At 39.0% G+C, this 22,689-nt stretch overlaps 1 long non-coding RNA gene across 1 annotated transcript; it reads right to left on the reverse strand.

Moving 5' to 3' along the window:
• Positions 1–4,559: 4,559 nt before the first annotated feature.
• On the reverse strand, positions 4,560–12,358 carry LOC311435269. The gene is made up of 3 exons (XR_014692013.1): positions 12,235–12,358; positions 10,028–10,231; positions 4,560–7,096 (listed from the first exon to the last, which is right to left on the reverse strand). It is a non-coding gene; the product is annotated as an uncharacterized lncRNA (long non-coding RNA).
• Between the last annotated feature and the right edge of the window lie 10,331 nt (positions 12,359–22,689).

The raw sequence follows: 22,689 nt of genomic DNA on the forward strand, positions 1-22,689 counted from the left end.
GTAGGGCCTGGAACACAAGTGCCATGAGGAGCAGTTGAGGGAACTGGGGTTGTTTCGTCTGGAGAAGAGGAGGCTCAGGAGACACCTTCTTTCTCTCTATCTACAATACCTGAAAGGAAGTTGTGGGGAGCTGGGGGTCAGCCTCTTCTCACAGGTAACTAGTGATAGGACTAGAAGGAATGGCCTCAAGTTGCGCCAGGGGAGGTTTAGGTTGGACATTAGGAGACATTTCTTCTCAGAAGGAGCAGTCAGGCATTGGAACGGGTTGCCCAGGGAGGTGGTGAAGTCACTGTCCCTGGGGGTGTTCAAGGAGAAGTTGGACCTGGTGCTTAGGGACATGGTTTAGTGGGTGACATTGGTCATAGGGCAATGGTTGGACCAGATAATCTTGAAGGTCTTTTCCAACCTTAATGATTCTATGATACTAATATTGTGGGACAAGTCTTGCACCCATATGCTGCAGCTAAGTAAATGTTTAATCAAAAAATTGGGGTGCTATTGATAGATCTCTAATGCTTTATTCTTGATAACTGAAATTCTAGAACTTCCCATAAGCTTCTAGGAGGCAGCATTAAGATCATCTCAAAAATGTGCAGTTCTTTTGGCTTGGTTTTATGCTAAATCATAATCGCCATATCTTGTGCAATATTTGTCAGGAGAAAAAAAAATGTTATTCTTTATAAATTTCCAACACAACAGTTCTGCCTTTTCCTTTACTCCAGCTACCGACTTTTCATTACTTTTTAATATTTATGGTGTAAAAGAATCTGCCAATTCAACGTCTTCCTCTCAGCCAATTAGCAGCAGCTTAAGGGATCACCTTTTTGATAGTTGGGAACTGCCAAACCATTAGCAACTGTGGACATTGCAAGATTGACTGCAAGTCAGCAAAAGAACAGGAGACGAAGCAGCTGGTGAAAAAAGTGACACAACTAGAAAACTGCCAAAGCTGTGTCCAGAGTACACTGACTTTATTTTTGCATGGGGCAACTGCATACTTCTTCTGAATTAATATTCAAGCTTCTCTGCTCCTTCTAGCTCCTTCAGAAAGCAAGAAAACTGAAAACTAATTTGGGGAAATATTTTACATGACAGAAGGCATTAGAACTCTTTGTGGCAAAATATAAAACCAATGGAGTTGATAAGAGCTAAGTGTTGATAGCAATGTTTGGATCCTGTGGCAGCCTTTGCTTTTGTCACAGCAGCAGCCTATCACCAGCACATCTTGGCATCAGCAACCTGTTTATTCAACATTACAGGCTCAGGGCCTTTGCCTAGTGTTGCTTCTTACTTCCTACAGCTGCAGTTATCTCTTTGAGTCAAGTTCATGCACGCCAGCTTTTTCAGATATATCAACAGTAATCAAGTGACATTAATTCTCTTGATGGATTAATATAATTCATTGACAGGAGCTTTCTCCTTCATGATATAAGCATCCACACAACACACTGGCTTGCTAAGTGCCATAAATGCAGACAGAAGGGCAACCCATTATTAATATAATGACCTAACTTAATTAGTTCATTGGAGCTGAGGGAGCATTAGCTTTGGTTGTTGAGGACTTGGGGAACATGTATAAAGTAGATTGGAGTGCACAGACTCATACTTGTCTAATTCCATACAGAGCTTTCTGCATATCCATTTACTAATCATTTCTAAGCTGCAGATTAGAGATGTTTCCTTTGTAAAAAATAGAAACTAATTTTACTTCCTAAAATAGCAGTATGAGGGTACTTTGCATTTAGACTTAAAGGAAATATTTTGTCTGTCTTTTTATTTAATCAGTTTAGGTTCTGAATTGCAGATTTCCACATCTGCATGGTTTCAAAATGTGTGCACTTGTGTATTCAACAGTGCATACTAAAAGGAGCTATTAGCACTTGCATTCCTGCTTTGTATGCCAAAATGCTCTATATTTAAACACATTAAAATATGGGCATAGCAGAGTTATTAATGTTTCCATCACAACTATCTGAAATGTTCCTTATCATTTCGTGGGAAGCTTCCATTTGAAGAAATGAACACAGTAAATATCCCTTACTATTACAATGTCAACTGTAGATTGGAGACGTTTAGTAAAGTTGTTTTAACAGAAAAGGGAGAAAAACTATTTTATCATTTTTTGTGAGGACTGCCTCATTATATTCACAACGTGAATATAAAAAGGCAAAAAAGGCAAAAGGCAAAGTTTTGAAAATTTGTATAAAGCTTCAAAAGATCATAATGCAGCCTTTTGATTTTTATCATATAACAGATAGATTGGGGAAAAAATGCAGCTGCTGCCTGAAGTTCCTATTACTCAGTTAAGTGAAAGGAACCCAAATTTACGTCATCTGTCTGTCAATATTGATATGTCGGCTTTAACCACTGCACTCTTCTCAAGGCTTCTTTAAACAACAACCACCACAAAACTTTGTAAATTAACTATCAAAGAAATATATCAGACTTTCACTTTGGAGGGAAGGGTGATTTTTTGTTTTGTTTATTTTTTTATGTTACCACAATGGTCCATAATGAGAACTCCTGGACGTTACCTCAGTCCAGTTAACTAGCAGCGTTATCCTCACATTACAGACAGGGAAAATAAAATAAGAGAACCTCAGATAACTTCTTAAAACCAGTTCTAGCCCTGAGTTCTGGTTCAACACCTGTTTCCTTCAAGTCCATTGGAGTTGAAAGCATAGAAAATGCTATACAGCAGAAGATGGATAAAGACTGAGGAAGGCAAAAATGTAATACATTACCTCCCTAAACACGTACACACTGAGTCTCCAGGAGTCTTTCATTAAGAATACACCATAAACTTTAACGGTCGCATTGGCTGCTTGTTTCATATAGCCACTTCCATGAAAGCACGAAGAGCAGCAGAGCACTGACAGATTTGATTTTTAGAGGATCAGAATGCTCAGAAATTCTTTGCAGAATTTTCTCCTGCCTTCCCATCACTGCCTTGTATGATCAGGCAGATCATCATCATCCAAAACAGATGTTCTGTCATCACATTTGGCAATGTACATTCCAGTCAGCTGGTTGGAGCCTCAGGCTCTTGCTGACAGATTTACCTATAAGCAATCCAAATGTGGGTGAGGCTGCACCTGCAACCCTGAGATAGGTATACCAGGCATTAGGGCTTGATGCTGTTTCTTAATTCCCACAAATTATTCAGCACAACACAAGATGAAGGAGGAAGACATCATGGCAATCCTATTCTTCCTTGGCTCTAAATGAAAGAAATTATCTTACTTAAACCAAAATAGTTGTATGTGTACATCTCACACAACCTACAGGACATAAATCCAAACTATTACATCTGACAAACTATCAGATTGTTGGGAAATACTATCACTTTACTCTTCTTGCCAATTTCTACTTATTGTCAACTCATCTTAGCCCCAACACTTGCACTGGATTTTGGAATATTTACGATGATTACCATCAGAAGTGAAACTCCTTTGTAAGATGACACCTAGTAGATGACAAAAGGTTAGCGGTAAAGCGTTCCCTATTCTTTTCAAAAATAGGAATAAACTAGCAAATCCACCAAGAGAACAGTATGACCTAAGAAAACACGTTTCCAAGTTGCTGTTTAAATGCATGATATATATTTTATTCCAAAATATGCTAGAGAATAGTCTGTTATTTACAGTATTTTTCATATCAGTATTTGTTCTAACAAATGGAATGAAGGTTTAGAAGGAGACCTATGTGAGACAAATTGGAAAAAGAAAAGCAAGAACTAAATAAGTCTTAATTCCATGAAAGACAAAGGGAGTCTTTACTAAATGCTGAAAGCTAGTAAAAGGCAATTTTACCTATTGATACAGATTAATAACTGTTTGAATTAAATACATTGCCAACCCTGTATTGAAAAAAAAAATAATAATAATCACCACACACACACACAGAAAAAATAAAAAAGCCATATTCCAGAATCCAGTGTGTCATGCCGGAGCCTACCTTCAACATCTTCAGAAATGCAAAAAGCCTCAGCACGCCACCAGTTACCACTTTCTCTTCCATGCCTTGCGCTGGAAACAATACAGTTGTCCTCAGGACCATAACAAGTACCACATCAAGCAGAGATGCAGTAGCGATTGCCACTGGTTAGTGATCAGGACTCAAAATCTCAGGCATAAAGCCAAGTAAGGTGGACAAGGTAGAAGGGGAAGAACAAGGGAATGTGTGTGGGAACTGCAGAGGCAAGAATAGAGACACTCTAGAGAGAAATGGAGACACCAAATGAGACCTTCAGATTTCCTGAATTGATGAGGCCCTGTGATGTGTAATCCTGACCCCACTGAAGTCAATGGGAACTTTGCCAGGGCTACACTAGGGTTAAGATTAAATCTCCTGACAGACTGAAGTCATACCTCACCTTCTGCTTGATGAGACCTGCGGGCATCCCACAAACTTGCTTCACTCTAATTTTATTTCCCTTAAATAAATAGATAAATAGATAGATAAATAAATATAAGACATTAATATTTTTTGTTTGTTTGTTTTAACACGATGGATACAGCCAATTTACTTATTGTACTATAAGTATTCCCCACAAATCTTGTGCCTTATGCATGCGCGGTTTTAATAAGATAAATGACATGGCAAAGATAATTGACTAAATTAAATTATATTAACTAGACACAAGCAAAATTCTCTACATTTTATTTCTGTAAAATCAAAGTGCTTGTTGCAGAGCCTTCACATTTATAAGTTGTGTTATGGCCTTAAATACATACCAGTGTGTATTTTCATTCTCCATCGGTGGTCTCTAACTCCATTATTCAAGGTGCTTGAGAGTAACTACACAAGGGGTAAGAGATCCATGGACTCGATGATGACACCATAAAACAAAGAAGAAAAATAGCACCCTCTGCTGTCATTTTATGTGATTACTTTGAAGATATCTGTACTAAACTTAGCAGTTTTATTTTGTCTTTAGAAAAGCAGACAGAATATTTGGTTCAATATTTTCATTCATGTTAGAAAAACTGTGGCTGGCTTGTGATTTATTTCTCTTTTATTGTTTTGTAAATGTGCAATATTTCACAATCCAGATTAGTCTATCATTTGGGATCTAAATAGAACAGGAATTTTAAATCCATGCCATCTGCTTATGTGAGATAAGATTCACCTTTCAAAATATACCGATTCCTTCAATAAATATGTTTTTTCTCACATACACACTGAATTTCAACCTGCATTTTTTAAAACCCAACCTCTGATTGACAACCTGAAGAGCTAGACAACTTTAATCTTCACTTCTTTATTTCATATATCTAACATCGGTAAGCTGCAAAATACGAGTTTAGATTACCTCTCTCTTTTCCCTGTTGCAGTCAAATCTAATTCTGAGTCTGATCTTCCAAATACATATTTTTTGGGGGTTGACTATAGAAGCCTGAAGGGATTTAACTCCAGGATTAGGGACTGAAATACAATTTACATTACATGAATACTCGCTGTGTTTGTCTCTCTCATTCTGGTTTCCTTTCTGGGGTGGACAGATACTTGTGGTTCTAGGGTAAATAAATTGAGAATAAAACCACATATATAAAGACTCTTCCTTTATGCCTTTATGGAGATGTACTTTTTTTTGTTGTTGTTGTTTGTTTTCCTGCAGAACTGATCTGATAGATCTCAATTCCTTTAATTCATTCACATGTGTGAACAGAGGGAAATATATTGGGTTTATGTTACTGAGATCTGCACAAAGCATCTGTGTCTGTAGACCGTGGGATCGAAAGGGAGCTCTGGACCATTACCAAGAAAGTCCTTTTCTTTCGGAACTTTGTGCAGTGCATTGAGCCAAAAACAGATCGAGTCTTCCTGCATATTTAATGTCTCTTTCATTAAATGGATTTCGGAGTTCAATTTCATGTTTTCCAACTATTGCTTTCCCTTTTTAGAGGACATCTGGTATTGACCTCTCTCTCTCTCTCTTTTTTTTTTTTTTTTCATGTTCAGTATCAACATTTAAATTGAACTTCAAGGGGAGATTCTCCTGTCTGCATTAAAACAAACTATTCTGCTTGTTTTGGTTTTAAAACACTGGGTATCGGTACTCTGAATCAGTACTCTGAATTAAACCTTCAACAAACGTGGTTTTAAGTACTGATCATATACTTGAAACAGAGTAGTGACATTCTTTAATAGTGGACTTGGCAGTTCTAAATTAAAGGTTGGACTAGATGATTTTAGATACCTTTTCCAGCTTAAATGATTCCATGATTCTAATAGAGCAAACATAATTATCCCAGTGTTGCTTTTACTTTGTGGCGTTGTTGCCCAGATTTGTTAACATGCAACACCAGTGGTTAAAACAGGAAAACCGATGGGAGTCAACTGGAGAGAACCAACTAGGTTCTCAGTGGGCATCAGCTCATGCGCAGAAGTCTCTACAGCTGTAGTAACATGGCAGGCCGGCTCCCAGGTGAGGGTATGCCACAGCCCTGCCTTGGCCTCCCTGTGCTGCACTGTGGACCAACAGTAAGAGCAGCAGGATCAGGGCCCGGGAACAACAAAGGCAAATCCAAGAAATTCTGGGGAAATTTCTGTAGACAGCTCTCCATGTTCTTTGTTGCTAACATCCGCCTCTCTACGTCTTTGTGCTATCACAGCTGTCGATGACCACTAGATGGTAGCAAAAAGGCGCTATTGGGAGAGGAAGGATTTCCCGTGCGCCTCTCTCCAGCCAGGTGAACGCTCCCTGTCCCTGCTCCCTCAGCACCCCTGGCTATCTGCAAAGCAGACGTGCAGTCAAGCTCCTGCTGCTGGTGGCTAGGGGGAGGAGCTGCCCCGAGGAACTTCACTTGTGGTCCTGGACTAGGCCCTTGCTAAGACTAAATGCCTCTCAAACTTCAGGAAGGCGAGTTTTAGCAAAGGTTTTGCTTTTTCAGAATTACATGACAGGGAGAAGGGCATGCTTGAGGACTTTCTCATAGAAAGCATCACCAGAACTTGCAGAGATATTCTCTGGTGCTGTGTTCCTCCAGCAGTACTGTCCAACACACCAGTTGTCAAATGCGTGAAGGTTTCCATGCTCAGCTCATTTCTCCAGGGTCCTCTACATATGGTAAGGCCATACCTAGAGAAAGCCCTAGAAAAGGCCGAAGAGGAAAGTAAAGTAAAAGCAATTCATGGTGTTCTGATGGCATCATTACTTCATTTTAAAACTGAATAATTGATAAATTAACTGAACTATCTGGTAGGATAAAAGTCCAGGCAAAAGCTTAAAGATCCAAATAATGGCCTCCTTCTGTTCCACATATGTACTACTGCTAGCACTAGAGCTTAGTAAAGAAAAAAAAAAAAAAAAACTTCTCATTCCGTAGCAGTTTTCCATATGGGGACAAACTCAGTATTTTTGAAATGGAAGGTATGTGTTGTGGTACGTGGTGTTTTTGTGAGGGGGAAACAAACAGAGAAAAAGAATTGCCTCAAACTAAGTAGGACATTTGCATGGGAAATAAAATAAAATATAGAACAATATAATACAATAAATAAAACAAAACAAAACAAAACAAGAAAGGTCTCCCACTCAGATCATACTACTGAATCATACATACATCAGATCATACATACTGAATCAAGTCCTACTTGATTCAGGGCAGGTGTTGATTTCAATGGGCAGCTTTACCAGAGACACTGCCGTCTACATCAGTGCTATTGGGTCACATCATGGCACATGATAAAGCAGTCTCTCTACCCAGACTCTGCTTATTTGCAGGTCTCCCTCAGCTTACTGATCTAAATTACCAGGCTACTGGAAACTTCTTCTGTTGAAACATTCTTGCAAGAAATTTGGATTCCAAAAAAGTGTCTTTTATTTGGAAAATTGCTTCAGGAACTCCTGACCATCTCTGTTCAATGGAGCAGGAAGGTCATGATTTCAGAGGAAAAAAGGCAAAGCTCAGCAAACTGCCTGACCTCCTCTTATGCACGTACAACATCCCAGCTCCTGCTGGAGTCCAGCAGAAAGGGTGGCAGCATGACCATGCACTCATTTGGTACCAACCAAGAGGCACTGGGAAGGATGCAATTTGCCGTTTTTGATTGTTTGTTTGTTTGTTTGTTTTTGCTTTGTTTTGTTTTGTTTATTTGTTTGTCTGTTTTGTTGTTTGTTTTTTTTTCCAGTCCCTCCTTGTTTAATCCTCACCAGACTGCAACTTAGTTGAGTTCTTATTGTTCCATAACAGAAAAGCAGAGCAAGGAAAGAAAAACACACACATACACCAAAAATGAAATGAAATGAAATGAAATGAAATGAAATGAAATGAAATGAAATAAAATAAAATAAAATAAAATAAAATAAAATAAAATAAAATAAAATAAAATAAAATAAAATAAAATAAAATAAAACAACAACAACAACAACAAAACAGTAACTCTTTATTAAAGTGAATTTAAAGTGAATTGTTTCAAAAGCAAAAATTTGGAAAATGTCTTAAGTCAGACAGGACCAACTATATTAGATCTTCATTCTGGCATTACTGCAGGTTTGATTCACAGGCAAGGTACATATTTTTCCTGATGTTAGCAACATCCTAGAGGTAGTACTTTCACAAGGATAAATTGTTCAGCAATTTCTTCAATATATTAATCATAAAAAAAACCTTTCTTCAATGTCAGGCAGTCTTGGACTTCTGCTATTTATCTTTTCTTTTTTTTTTTTATTATTATTTTTTAACAGGCAATAAAAAAAATCCCTGGTTTCTTTGCCCATTACTTAGCTTCATATCCTTTTCATATGACAAGTGTACCTCAGGACCCTGTGGCACTTCCATTTCCTCATATAAATAGTTACTTGTCATAGTTCCTGCATTTAAGTTATTGCCCAGTCTTGTTCCATTTTTAGATTTCACCATAAAAAACTGCTTTAAATCAAGGTGAATACATTTCTATAACTGTAGTGGACTTCACAAAGGCTTTTCCTGGTGTCAGATCTTCCCTAGTCTCTTGACAAATACCATTGCTTTTTGTAGATGAAAGTTTTCCCACTAACAGGATATGTAGCCTTTCACCTCTAAGATGCTGTTTTGAATCCTGCCCTTCTCAGTTGCCAAACAAGTGTCAAAGAGCAGCAATTTAGATTACAAGAGCTGAAGGATCTTGATCTATTTTCCAGGGAAAAGATGTTTGCAAAACATAGAAGGAATGAATTTGTCCCCTTTCTTTTGAGACTGACCTTGCTAACCAAAGAGTTAACAGTCAGAAACTAAAAGATCGGCTCAGTTATGAACTGAAGTGGACATTGTCAGTAACTCATGCAATGAAGGGGCTTACAGATGTAGCAGAACCTTTTCTAACTTTTACGACTTGATAGAGAATTAAAATAACATCTATCCTTCCAGGAAAAAAAGCTATGGGATATATGGTCAGGGAGAGGGGCCAGAGTACCGTGACCAGAAGCATGCACTGCACCAACTATGCTAGCAGAAGCTTTGATACCTGCTTTTTCACTCTAGTCAGCAAGAAGGGGCTTGAAACAGTTGCTTCTAACTTCCAAACTGTTTGCTGCCATGCTGGTGACAGTCAGTATTTTCTCCAAATTAGGGTTTGCATACAAGCAGAAGAAAAGGTTCCCTTTCTGCATGCCCTTGTCATACCTATTCCATGGCTAGAGATTCCTGTTTTTCATGGATGATGGTCCAGGAGCAGCAGTAGCAATAAACTCTCTTGCTCAGTATAATTGCATTAACCTTGCTCAGTCTATGACTGTGAGTTTGGCAACCCCAGCTGTCCATTTTTTCCCATCGGATGGACAAATTTTTATTCACAAATGTAACATAATCTTGTTCGTTGGATTCCCAGGGCTTTGGGGTGAGCACAAAGTCTAGACAAATAGGCATGATGGTCCTGAGTGTAAAATCCAACATTTTTTGAGCACAGTGTGCTGCCTGAGTAAGAGCAAGCAAACATCCTAAACAGAAGGGAGACCATAACGAAAGGAAGGAGGACTTAATTAAAGTTTAATCCAAAGGTTTTGCACACAGAAAGAATTAAAACCAAAACCAAAACCCATACACACCATGAATGCAACCTGTACTGTGCTGGGGCGATGCAGACACTGCAGCTTGCTCTTGACAGTCCTCCTGTTTCTGCTTGCAATTTCTACCTATTTTGGGGTGTAACAGAAGATGCCAGCTCTCTGGGACCACTCTGCTGAGCCATGATATTGTTCTGTCATCTTCAGTGGGCAGACTCAGTTTTCAGTCATTTTCCATATTTTGCTCTAAAAAAAAAAAAAAAAAAAAAAAAAGTAATTTTGGTTCTGGCAGGTTTCTCCCTTTTCTTCCTGGTGAACAGTGAGGCAAAGAAACTGCTCTGTTTCCCAGAACTGTCTAGCACTGTCATGAACAACTTCCCCTTGGCTTACACAGTCCCTCACAGACCTTTTGTTCCTGACATACTTACAAAAAACCTGCTTTGTCTTCACAGACAGACTTTAACACTTGTTTGTCGCATCTTTGTCGCCTTCCTGATATTTCTGGTTTTCGTGACCTTTTTTCCATCATTTTCCCACTTTTTTTTTGGCTTTGTGATGTTGCCTTGATCCTGCTGATTTATATTCTTTACTGTATCTTTATCTATCCCTCGCCCCAACATTTAGATAACTGGCCATTTTTTGCTCGTCAAATACTTCTGACTTGGTAATAAATATCTTGAAGTCCCTATTAGTTATTTAACTTTCCCACTCTAAGCCCATGCTATTCTTTGCTGTGCTAAGTGAAGTGCATAGCCCTCCCTCCAAAGGTCAATCAAAGTCATGTTTGTGCATATGACAGAATTTGGCAAAAAAAGCTTCAGTTTTCCCATGTTTTACTTTGCGGAAACTTAAAAATAGAAATATAAAAAGACGTGAAGATTTTGCCCAAGTCACATTCCTAACCATATCAGGGATGTTTATTACTGTATAGATGTGCATATTCTCTTGTATTCACTATCCTGAAAGCTCCAGCTAGGTATTTCTCACTGGAGCAGGACGCATGAAGTCAGTGAGCATTTTTCTGGGCTCTGAGCATTCAGTTATCTGAAAACCTGAGCATGGTTGCCTTGAAAATAGTTGGAAGCTAAAGGGAACAATATGTGTTTGGGTAGATATTTGCATATAAACACACAGTAATTTTACTATAGAACAGAGTTGAATTGAGAGCTTCAGTCCCTTGTTCTGTATTCCAGCAACAGCTTACTGTGAGACACTTGAAACACTGGAAATGTAGAAGATTGCTATTCTAACATGAAGGACTGCAAGATCTTGAATTGAAAGATCCTATAAGAAGACAACAGGTGATTGATTAGCACTATGTTATCCTACTGCTTCTGGGTTTAATGCAAGGAATAGGTATAGTACAAACCAAGGTCTTGAATGTAGCTTTAGACAAGTAAATGTTTGGAGCTGCCATTCAGTCCAAACTTTCCTTCCTCTACTCACAAAAAAATGTGGTATCTACAGTATTCTAAGCCTGCTGGTGTTCTGTTCTAGAAAATTTGCCCATTGAACAAGGTCAGCTACTTCATCTCTTAAAGCAACCTTAGCTGCTGCTGCAAAGGTTAGTCTTTAAATGAGAGAGCTGTTAGCAGCTTTGAGCACATAAAAATAGTAATAAATTCTATTGCCTAGTCATAAACAAAAAAGTACAGGATGAAATGGTTGCTCACCATGCAAACATATATATTGGCATCCTAAACTGTGCCTTAAAAAAAGTAGCCTGCTGGATAGAACAAGATGTACACGGGAAACAGAAAGGTATTCACTGAAGCAAGTCTTGAAATTCATCTTCAGGGGAAATTGTTTGATTTTCTTATTTTTAATTACCACTGCATCAAGTAGATAAGTTTTCCATTTTAAACAACATAACATCCATTGTTTTGCTTTTTACTCTAATTCAAAACAAAACAAAACAGTAGGCATCTTGCCTGAATTGCTTAGGAAATTAAATACATCATAGATACAATACCAACTGCAATTTTTTTCAATACTGGATGCCATTTTTCTTAACAGAACAGTGGTTAGGGCAAATAATTAAGGCCAAGAGGATATGAGAGCCTTAACAGTTGGTTAAAATGTTGTAAGATCAACAAGATAGACCTCAGGCTGCTGGATTAATTGAGTCCCATTGGAGAGTTTCTTACTCCATATCCAGTAATCACATACCATCTGAAGGCAAACCTTTATTTTTGTGCTCTGGGCCATGGAAAAATAAAAAGTTTGCAATATTTTTTGAATTACTTTACCTGCAGATGTGCTTTGCTGAGGTCACATACATGAATCTCAGTAATTTTTCATCAACATTCTGCCCAGGAGTCTGTACAGGATCCTTTATACAACACCAACAGCTCCCAAACTGGTTACTACAGGGTACATACACAGGCTAACCTTCTCAGATAAAAGATTTCCTGTTTTGTTCACTTTCTTGCTCTACTTTTACAAATGGTCTGTTTTAAATGGCCAGCATTGAAATGCAGAACGTAGCTGAAACAAACAGAGATATAAAGAACAGGCTAATGATAAAGAAGGCCTCCTCCTACAGTCACTGCAATGTCTGTAGGTGCAGCCTACGTGGGAACTACCCAGTGCCCTGCCAAGAGAAATACATTGTTTTCGAGAAGAGCTTATACTTGCTGGAGCGTGCATCACACAGGCATTTCTTCCTATCCAGATTTTAGTAAATGCTTCTAACAAACCACCCTACTGCAAAAGAACACAGATTAATTTTAAACAATGCACAGTATCTTGTTGTATCATGCACATTTTAAAAAAAAAAAAGAGTTAAAAAACATATTAATATTTTTTTCAAGGCCATAGTGATACTCTCACATGACCTGATAGCAAGTTAGCAGGCCACATTTTTGCAATTATTGCATTTCATACAGAGTTTAGTAACTTCTGTAAAATTCATTTTAAAGACTCACTAAAGCACACTCAGACTTTACTAACAAGAAGTATTTAATCTGTTAGTGAAAGTGTAGTGCTTTTTGCACCTGCAATAATGACAAATGATATGGGAGTGTACAGAAACCTGGATGAAATTGTTCTTATCTCCTGCTACCATGGTTTATATTTAGAAACACACATACACACAAATCATGATCAGGGCCATTGTTATAATTCTGAACTGTGCTCTGCATGTTTGAACACGTGTTCAAAGACCAAGTTTACCTAAAAGAAGCAGTCAACCAAAGATCAAACATTCCCTTGTAGGGAACGGGAAGCACTGAGAACTTTGGACTCGGTGAGTTTGAGTTTCTGCTGGGTTGCTTGGTGTGCCACCTCCACAGCATGAGCGAAGCAGAGGATGGTGAGAGGGTTTTTCAGGTGACTCCTGATGGTCTGAGCAAGTGGAAGGGGCAGAGAGGAGATGCAAAGAGGTGGGTCTAGATGCCTCTTGTCCCTGAGTCATCCCTGAGTTCTGCTTGTGCCTAAGTGCAAAGAGTGGATGAGGAGGGACAAGAATTGCCCATTGGTAATCACAGTCTGTCCTAAGCCAAAGGTCCTTCTGTTTCAAATTCTTAGCTGTGACCTCAAAACCCACCCTAGAACCTTTTACCACCACCTTCTTGCTCTCCCCCACAAACTTCAGAGTCCTCTGTCCTGCTCCCAGATTCTTTTCCAGATAACCCCACCCCATACACACATTTGCCCTTATCTGCAATTCCTCTTCCACTTATGTCCCTGCCTCTCATGACACAAAACCCACTGCAGCTTTTTCATTCTTCCTGCTCAGCTTTGGTGATATCTCCATCTCTGCCATGCTCTTCCCCAGTAGCTGGGTGGTCAGCAAAAGCCTCTCCCATTCTTGGCTGACCTTGCAGGAGAAAAGGAAGGGATCAGATCTCCTCCTTTAGCCATGATTTCAAAATCTGAGCCTGCACTTATCAGACATCAATGAAAACAAAACAGTATTCAGAAGAAAACACTAGGGTGAGGAAGAGGATGTACGGGTGGTCATATTGATCAAGAAAGGTATTTTCAGCACAGGTCTCTGCCCTAATTTGTTATGGGAGTGGAGGGTGGATAAGGGAATTCACCTAGAGGAAGAAGAAGAGCAGAAATCTTCAGAGGTCAGAGGTCTCATAAGGCAGTCCCTGGAACAACTTAAGGGCACCAGATCAGAACTTTCTCCTCAGATCTGCATTACACCTGTGGTCTCCTTCACATCCAGAGAAGCACAGCCCAAGCTGTCCCACAAGTGGCACATTTGAGCTCCATCTCTAGATAGAAAGAAATGGGGCCCTAGACCCCCAAGTTCTTGGGAACAGAATGAAGCAAGCCATCAGAGACCTAACTGAACCAACAGGGAAAAATTCCTGGTTTGGATTTTGAGAAGATTGCAAAACAGGCAATAAAATTTTCCCCAGAGCTATGTATGAACAACTGTACTGCAGCAGCACAGTGTTATTTGCAGGACATTAGGATATTATGATAGATAGTAACAGGAAAATTCTTTCACATATATTGTTGCAAAATGGCACTGAGCACGAACATATCCTTGAACATTTTTCCACCGCTGACAGTGACTAATCCTGCGCAGTTTTAGCCAAACTTTATCAGAATACCAAGCAGTGCAGAAGAGCAAAGCAGAGGGACCATTGCATGAATTACTGGGTGGTTGTTACCAAGGACAGTTGGCATGAGAGTCTAAAACCCAGTCTCTTTGCTGCTTGAACAGAATTTCTTGACAATGTAAAATTCTTTCCTTAGAGAATACAGAAGCTATTCAGGATGGCTGAAGAAGTGTTGGTTTTGCTGACAACAGCTATCCAAATTGTGGAGGAAGAACAAAACAACTCCCTTATCAAAATATTGTAAAGAGCACTACTTTAACACATATGTCTACTTAGATGCTGCAGACATTGCTTACTTGGGCACTGGAGCGCTGCTGATTTATTTTATTTATTTATTTATTTATTTTTGTGTAAACTGATAATTTTTCTCCATTATTCCTGAATAGCTGAATCTTCCTCCTGGTTCCTTGCTTCCCTGTTCTGCTGAAGAAAGCAAACACAGGATGCAAAGCAAAATGTCAATATCTGAATATAGTAGCCCTTTGGAAAATTTCAAGTCCCTACTCAAATCCAGGGATTGCTAACCTGTCTCATAAAGCTCTATCAGAGTTTGCAATGAAAACAGCAGCAATAAAGATAACCATTATCAGCACTGTAATTCATCTTTTTTAAACATACTGTTTGCAGTGCGCATAATGTGTGCATACAAACTACTGTGTATGTAATGTGTACATACCATTGTCCAAAATGCTACCATTTTGGAAGGTATCAGAGAGTTGGGACTGGCAGGTTGGTGCGGTCATGTAGCTCCTTCAGACAGAGAAAAAGGAAAATGTTCAACAGGGCCTTTTGTAAGCACAACATTTCTTAAGTAGAAACAATCTCGCATAATGTACATGTTTCTTGGGTTGCAAACCTGCTACACACCATGCCCAAATGGAACTGTGAACCAGGTAGAGCTACTGTGAGCAAAAGTATCAGAAATCAAAATCTCTCAAAAACTTACATATTTACAGTATTTGCAGCTAGGACATGCTCAGTCACTTCAGATTCTTTCTTATACATGTCACATGCACAGACACTACTCTCATTACACATGTGATTTACAAATTCCTCTTCTGGTATTGCTGAAATATCAGTTTTAAAACAACAACAAAAAAATTCTTTTCCATGCCAAAGGAAACAGCAATTTTAACATCTTAAGCCTTCCCTAGAGATGGCAGGATTCCCTTGGTTTGTGTGTCACTCCAGAGTGCATGTTGTGCCCGTGTGAGGGAGGGATGAGTACTCTGTTTTTTTCCACTATTTCCCAGACAGGAGCTATTTGTCCACAGGCTCCAATGATCTCCTTGTTTCCCAGCTGTGCTCACCATTCACTTTCAAATCTGCTAGGTGGGGTGGTGTTGTACAGAAATCTAAGTAATTTCTTCTGCACGGAGTCTTGTGGCAAACAGCAGCCTTGAAAGGAGGAGGCATGACGGGGGCGGCTACTTGGGTCTCCCACAGTTTTTATTCTCCTTTAAGAATCCTTCTTCTTCCTTTGAGGTAAATGTTCCTCCTCATCTGCTCCATGTAGTCTCTGGTTTCCTTCTGTCACTGAAATCTGTGTGTGGGCTGCTTCTCATGAAGGCCTGAGTCTGACTCAGAAAATGCTGGGGGGCCCTTCTACCCTTGGCACTTGGCTCCTCTTGCCCCAGGTTTGTCTCCCATCACACGATGCCATACTTGGCTGCCAAGTATTCCACTTAGGTAACACTTGGCATTTCCAGCCCCAGGGCCTCAGCACTGATGCAATTTCCAAAATTACTTTTGAAAAAGCCACAAATATTTTGAATTCCTAGCAACTGAGAAACCCCAGAAGCAACATTCTTCTGCCAGGAAGCAAAGAAGAAAGGCTACAACGGGGAGAAGAATGATAGATTGAGAACTCTCCTTCTGCTCCTTCCTTCTCTTTAAACTGGCGGGTCATGTAAGGTGAGGGGAGAGGGGAGAAGGAGAAGGATGAAAAACTTAGGTAGGAGGAAATCTATTCTGGACTCATCTGTCCAGGAGTGGAGATGGAAAAGATCACAGAAAGCAATGGCTGTGTCTTTCCCTCCTCTAGCTTCCCATCTCCATAAAACCCATATATGAATACAGGTGAGAAACAGATGTTATCTGTTTCCCCTTTTCTTCTTTCATTAAAAATAAACAAACAGTGTCATAGTTAATGATAAGTGCTGCTAAGTTCATGGAACAAACAGTTTTATTTTCCTATCTTGCCCATAGCTTAATTATGAACTTAAGCTGCCTTCAGGCTACAAATGGCAGGAAAGCAGAGAATACATACACAGAAACGCAGTCAGTGTTTGATGTCCCTGATCTAAAAATAAAAATTTAAAAATAAAGAGAAGTGGATAATAAAAGCAATATGCAAACCACAGAGCTTTTTTGGATTTAAGAGGAGGACAGGGGAGGGAAGCAAAAAACAGGTCTGAAGACAGGTGAGAAACATGCAACACAGAGGACTTTCATATTCAGCAGTCATACTAGAAAGTTGTTGCTGTGAAGGCTGTTGGTGAATAATCTTCAAAGTAGTCACAGATGGGAAAAAAAAAAAAAAAAAGAAAAAAAAAGGATAAAAAAAAGAATGAGCTGTGGTTACTATTCCAGCTATGCCAGCACTGAGCAAGCAAGGCAGGAGGACAAAAATCAAGTCCCCCAAGGAAAGAAAAAGGAGGATGACAGAGAAACCAGAAACCCATGGAACTTTTCTGTTCTGGAAGCACAGAAGATCCGGGTGTAGTGTTGTATCCCTGCTGTCCTACAAAACACAAGGGTAGCCACGGAGCATGTGTAGCCGCAGAGCATGTGGTACTCTGAAAGCCAAAGCTGAGTATTTATCTGTCAGGGAGGTGAAAGCAGGCTGGATAATGATGCTAGCACAAAGCCAACGTGTGGCAGTGCCATAAGTAGTCACGGTACATCTCCATAGCCACAGAGACCAGGCTCCAATTCATGATGCTGAAAGAAGGAGATGACAGCTTTCTGTCTGGGCTAATTCATGGTAGAAGAGGACAGAGTTTGCAGATTTGAAGCTTTACTGCAAATCAAAACTAGGCCCCCAAATATTTCCCTTAAGCTTGATCCACATTTTTCTATGGCCCAAAGTGAATTAGATGTCTTGATCTTCATATCACTGCTAAACACCGGAGATCAAGGAGCTGATCAAAGTTCAATAAGCATCAGGGAAGTGAAATGGCCTGGTCTTTGGATACTATAAAAACCAGGTGACTGTACTGTATTTATAAGGAATAAAAGGCATACGCAAACAAACTGACTTTGTGAATCATATAAGGTCACTATTATTTACAGAAGTCATAAAATATAGTCAATAATATAGATATGCTAAAATGGTTAGGAATGCAAAATAAATAATTATAAACACTGATAACACACGGAGAGCTCACTTTTCAAAAGTTAGGCAGGCAGGTAGTCAGGCCAGTCCCTAGGAAAACTCCAGGGAATATCTCCCATAGTTTAGCACTAAAAGAATAAGATACCCCAGACTGCTGCTAGAAATACAGTGCTACAGCCTACAGACTGCAGGCTCTGAAAATGTCCAGCTGACACAGAGTTAAAAAAAAGATACTCTAATTTTAACCAGCTTGTAGAACTGAGAGAGCTGTCTTCCTGGTCTAAGTTTTTTTTCTTATATCACCTAGTGAAATCCCCTTGTTAATCGCCACATGACATTTATGAAATAACTATTTGATGAACACTCTCTATAGGAAGGATACTATTTTGAGAGGAATAATAATAATAATTAAAAAAAGACACAAACAACAACATAAAATAATATTTAAGTTTAGATTCTGGTGTTCAGATTACAGGCACTAATATTTGCATATGTATCCCAAAACCTAAGTTGTATACAGGAAGGGTCAGGAAGGGTTGTTAGGCAACACCAGGAAAAAAAAAAAAAGGAAACTCATGGCTCAGCACCTCATCACCTCTGATAGGTGACATACATTTAAAACTAAGACTGAGCAATAAGAAAAAAAAAAAAAAAAGCTTTCAGTGCTGTTAGAAGAATATACCTTGTTGGTATAGAATAACTCTCCATTTTTAAACAGGAGCCAAAGAAGACTATTCAAGCCCCACTGCACATTGATGGTTTAGGAAATAAAACCAAAAACACTACTGTGAAACAAGATGGAGATAATATGTACTCCTTTCTTTGATTTTGAAACCATTAGTACAGATGATCAGATTATGATTGGGATGAATTAGCTGGGAAAAAAGGAAAACCATAATGTAAAAAGTGCATAAAGTAAAGCATAGTAATGCATGGTCAAACTATAACATGTCATTAATCTAATGATATCCTTATTATACCACTAATTGAAATACCTTATTTCATTCAATAAAAATATAATATTTTTCCTGTATGTAAGCTGACTATTGAGATTGTTGTAATAGCTGCTGTGATTTACATGTATTTTTATTAAAATGATTATCTTTTTTTTTTTTTTTTTTTTGGTCAGAATACCAAATCTCATCTCTTTGAAGAATCTGACCACTAGTTGGCAGTGTTACTTCACTCAAATAAATAGCTTTTGAACACCTTCAGCTTCAAAAATAGAGCTCTGCTTTCTTGAGCTGTAGGTTTCATTCAGTAACATCTGGGAAAGCTGGTGAGGGATACATTGAGGAAAAAGTAATAAATGATCAGAAAATTATTTCCCTCTCTCCATCCCATAGTTCTCCATCAATTTTTTAGTTCTGCCTAGAATTCTGAAAATAATAATAATAAAATAAACAACAACAAAAACCATAGCCATAGCCACATGCACTTAAGCATATATCCATGCAGTGAATGTTGACCCAGTGGTATTCTCAGGATGTCAGGCTTAAATAACAGAAACAACTGTTAACTGCAAACATGAAATAAAAGGACCTTATATCACAGTGAGCTGCTACTTCTAACACAAACTTTAAGGCAGTGCTTTATGCTCTGACTACCTGCTATGAACTGCTGATGATACAGCAAGTGACACTTTTTGGGGATGGGGTGGTTTTTCTGTCATTTTTAGAATTAAAGGAGAGATTTTTTCCTCATCTTCCCAGAAAGAATGGGGTGCTACCTTTGGGGGTTGGAGTGCCAGCAGGCCCTTTGGGCAGTGTCTGCCTGTTCTCACCCCAAGAGGCTGCTCAGCCCCGACTGCTCACACGAGAGCTCATTAAAATAACGATTCCGAGGCTCTGAGGCTGCATTTACACACACTAGACATGATGTCAGATGCGTCCTAGCTGTGCTGCCCTTAGCCCTGCCTTGCAGGGCTGGTGCGCATCACTGGGATTCAGCAGCACAAGTTGCTTCAGTTATTCCCTGAAGACAGGGAAGTGGAAATGAGAACAGGTTGTCTCTCTGCTCTGAGTGGGAGACGGAGAGGGGATTTTCACCTTATGGAATCTAACTTCTAGTGCTGACACTGAAATAATTAATATTTTGCTTTACCTGTAAATCAGGTTTCCTTTCAAGCAAAGTTACTATTTCAGTGATCTAGAAGCAACCTTTTAAAAATATCCACTTCTCAAAGGAAAAATGAACACAACCTGAAAGAGCTGTTTTAGAACAATAAGAAAGATGTAATCTCTATAATATTGCAAATCCTGGCTCATACACAAAGCCCACAGACTGACACTAGCACATTAACTACAGTGACTCATAGAAGATTCTCAAATTAAATCCTCATCTACACTACTGACACACTTCATGGCCTTAGGTATGTCTCATCAACACTCCTGAGCTCTAAAATACACATAACACTCCCTGAGCATTAGGGAGATTAATTCATTAGTAACTGCAAAGTGCTAAGTAAATGTTTACAACAATTAAGAACCAAGTAGGATGTTTTCCTCACCAAAACAAGAGGAAATTTAAAATGCTAGCAACACCAATGTGAATGGTGGAAAATAAAATTAAAGCAAAACTCCCTTTCCTTCTAATGATCCCTAAAGACTTATTTGAAAGCCAGAAAAACAAAAAACAGTCAACCAACCAGACTGTGGTTTTGAGTAACTTGACATCACCTCTTGAAGTAAGCGCTGTAGGCTGATACACAAGAAAATTAAAATAGTTAAAATTAAAATTAAACCACTCACTAGGTTATGCTGTGCCACAAGGCAATGCACAGATGATCACAGACATAGTATTAAACAATCGCCAAATTTCTCACTATCAAATATCTTAGCAATTGTTTTCTTTTGAAAATGCTGTACATTAGAAACACTCAATGGGTTGGAGTTAGCAGATGTGATGCTGCTTAAAACACCCATGTATATGCATGTAATCTCGCTCATCTCAGTGAGAAGCAACTGAACTATGCATGGTGTCTCCCAGTTTACAACACAGACTGGAGACTGATATCCAATTGTACTCATTACCAAAATCTATATAAATTTTGTCTAAAGTATTTAGTGTTAAAAGCTTCCATCCTTTGAAGATAAACAGGTTAACAAGCTTTAAAATCATTAATGAAGTAAGGCTTGAAGAATATCCTTCTGTGCAGCATAAACATTGGCTCAGCTAATATCTCATGCCATCAACAAGGAAAGATCACTAGCAGACCCAGGCCAAGATGCTGTGGGAAATAAGTGGAAGGCAACAACAGCTGGAAATATTTGGCTCATACAATAACGTTTTGAAACCCTTTGGATACTAGGTTTCCAAGCTTCTTTAAAAAAAAAAAAAAAAAAAAAAAAAAAAAAAAGTGTATATATATATATATATATATATCATTAACATTAACATTTGCATGCGAAACAAGGTCAACAGCACCCAGGCATGCTAGGACATTATTATCTGCCATGAGATGGCAGGCACGAACATCCCTATCCTTCCTCCTTGTCCCCCTCCAGCTATCTATTTGCAGAATGCATGAAGCAGCACATCTTCAAAGTTAAGATTATATATCTGGCTAGGAATAGATACATGACTCTGTATTACACTTGGTGAAAGTGAAAAAAGTGAAATGGCAAACAGTTGTGTATTGCAATACAGGAGCCCCAGGCACTGCAAGGACCTGGCTGTGTTCTATCCACAAATGTAAACAGAAAAGATGATTCATGTCCTAAAAAAATTGACATAAATATTTTCCTGTCTGCCCTAAAATAGTTAAACCCAAACTAAACATAGACAAACCACCCTCTCTAATGGTGATTATAGTCTTGCTGGGTTCTCTGCACAATAACAACAGTTTGACTGTATGAAACATTGCAAGGAAAAGTACAGCAGCAAGACCTTGTAGTTGGCAGTGGGTTTTTGTTCCTCAGCTTAAAGCATGCACAGCAGTTGGCTGCATAACAAATGATTTTAAACAACAATCTCTACAGAAAGAAAAGAAAAAAAAAAAAAAAGAATTAACTATGCATTATCGAGCAATGTAAACTGGTAGATAAAGGTATGACTGATACTCTTTGAAGTTTCATAGCTATTTCACCTGGGCAAAAGTCGAAGTACAAAAGCTACAAGAGAAGAAAAGTAATCAGCTTTGTTCCTTGCATATCCTGAGGTAGGGGGTCCCTCCTGCTGTCCTCAGGCAGCTCTGCCAGAACTGGGATACAATGAGCATGTAAGGAATCCAGAGAGTGCTCCTCTCCCATGATACAATTTATTATTTTTTTTTTCCACCGGAAAGGAGGAATAACTGAGGCAAAATAAATTTGGATTCAATCAGTACAGCACGACAAGGACTAAGTTGTACTCCAGGCCTTTGCTTGAGTAAACAGTGATGTGTCTTGTGAAATGTTCAAAACAACAAAATAAATAGCCTTTAAAGACACAAGCTGTCTGTATAAACACAGGGTGGGGGAGCACTACTGGGTGACTAGCACCTTTTGAGGGAAAAAGAAACCAGCATTTCTCCCTCTTAGCAGGAGTGGTGAACTGGGCCACATGTTCTGTAGTGAGACTTCCTGCAATCCCAAGACAGCATTCAACAGACATCCAGTTACTGACTTCCACACACTACCTGCCTGATATTTGTAACCAAAGCCTCGAACACCAGCTCAGCTGTAGACCAGAGACAGCCAAAGAAAGACTGAAGGCACTACTGATGTGCTAGATCCCTGCAATATGCAAGAAAGCCCTTAAACAGAGTTTAAGAAACCATTTGAGGGGAACAAATCTCTGCTGATCCC

The sequence above is a fragment of the Aythya ferina genome (genome assembly GCF_964211825.1).
Source record: "Aythya ferina genome assembly, chromosome: 3".
NCBI classification, from domain to species: Eukaryota; Metazoa; Chordata; class Aves; order Anseriformes; family Anatidae; genus Aythya; species Aythya ferina.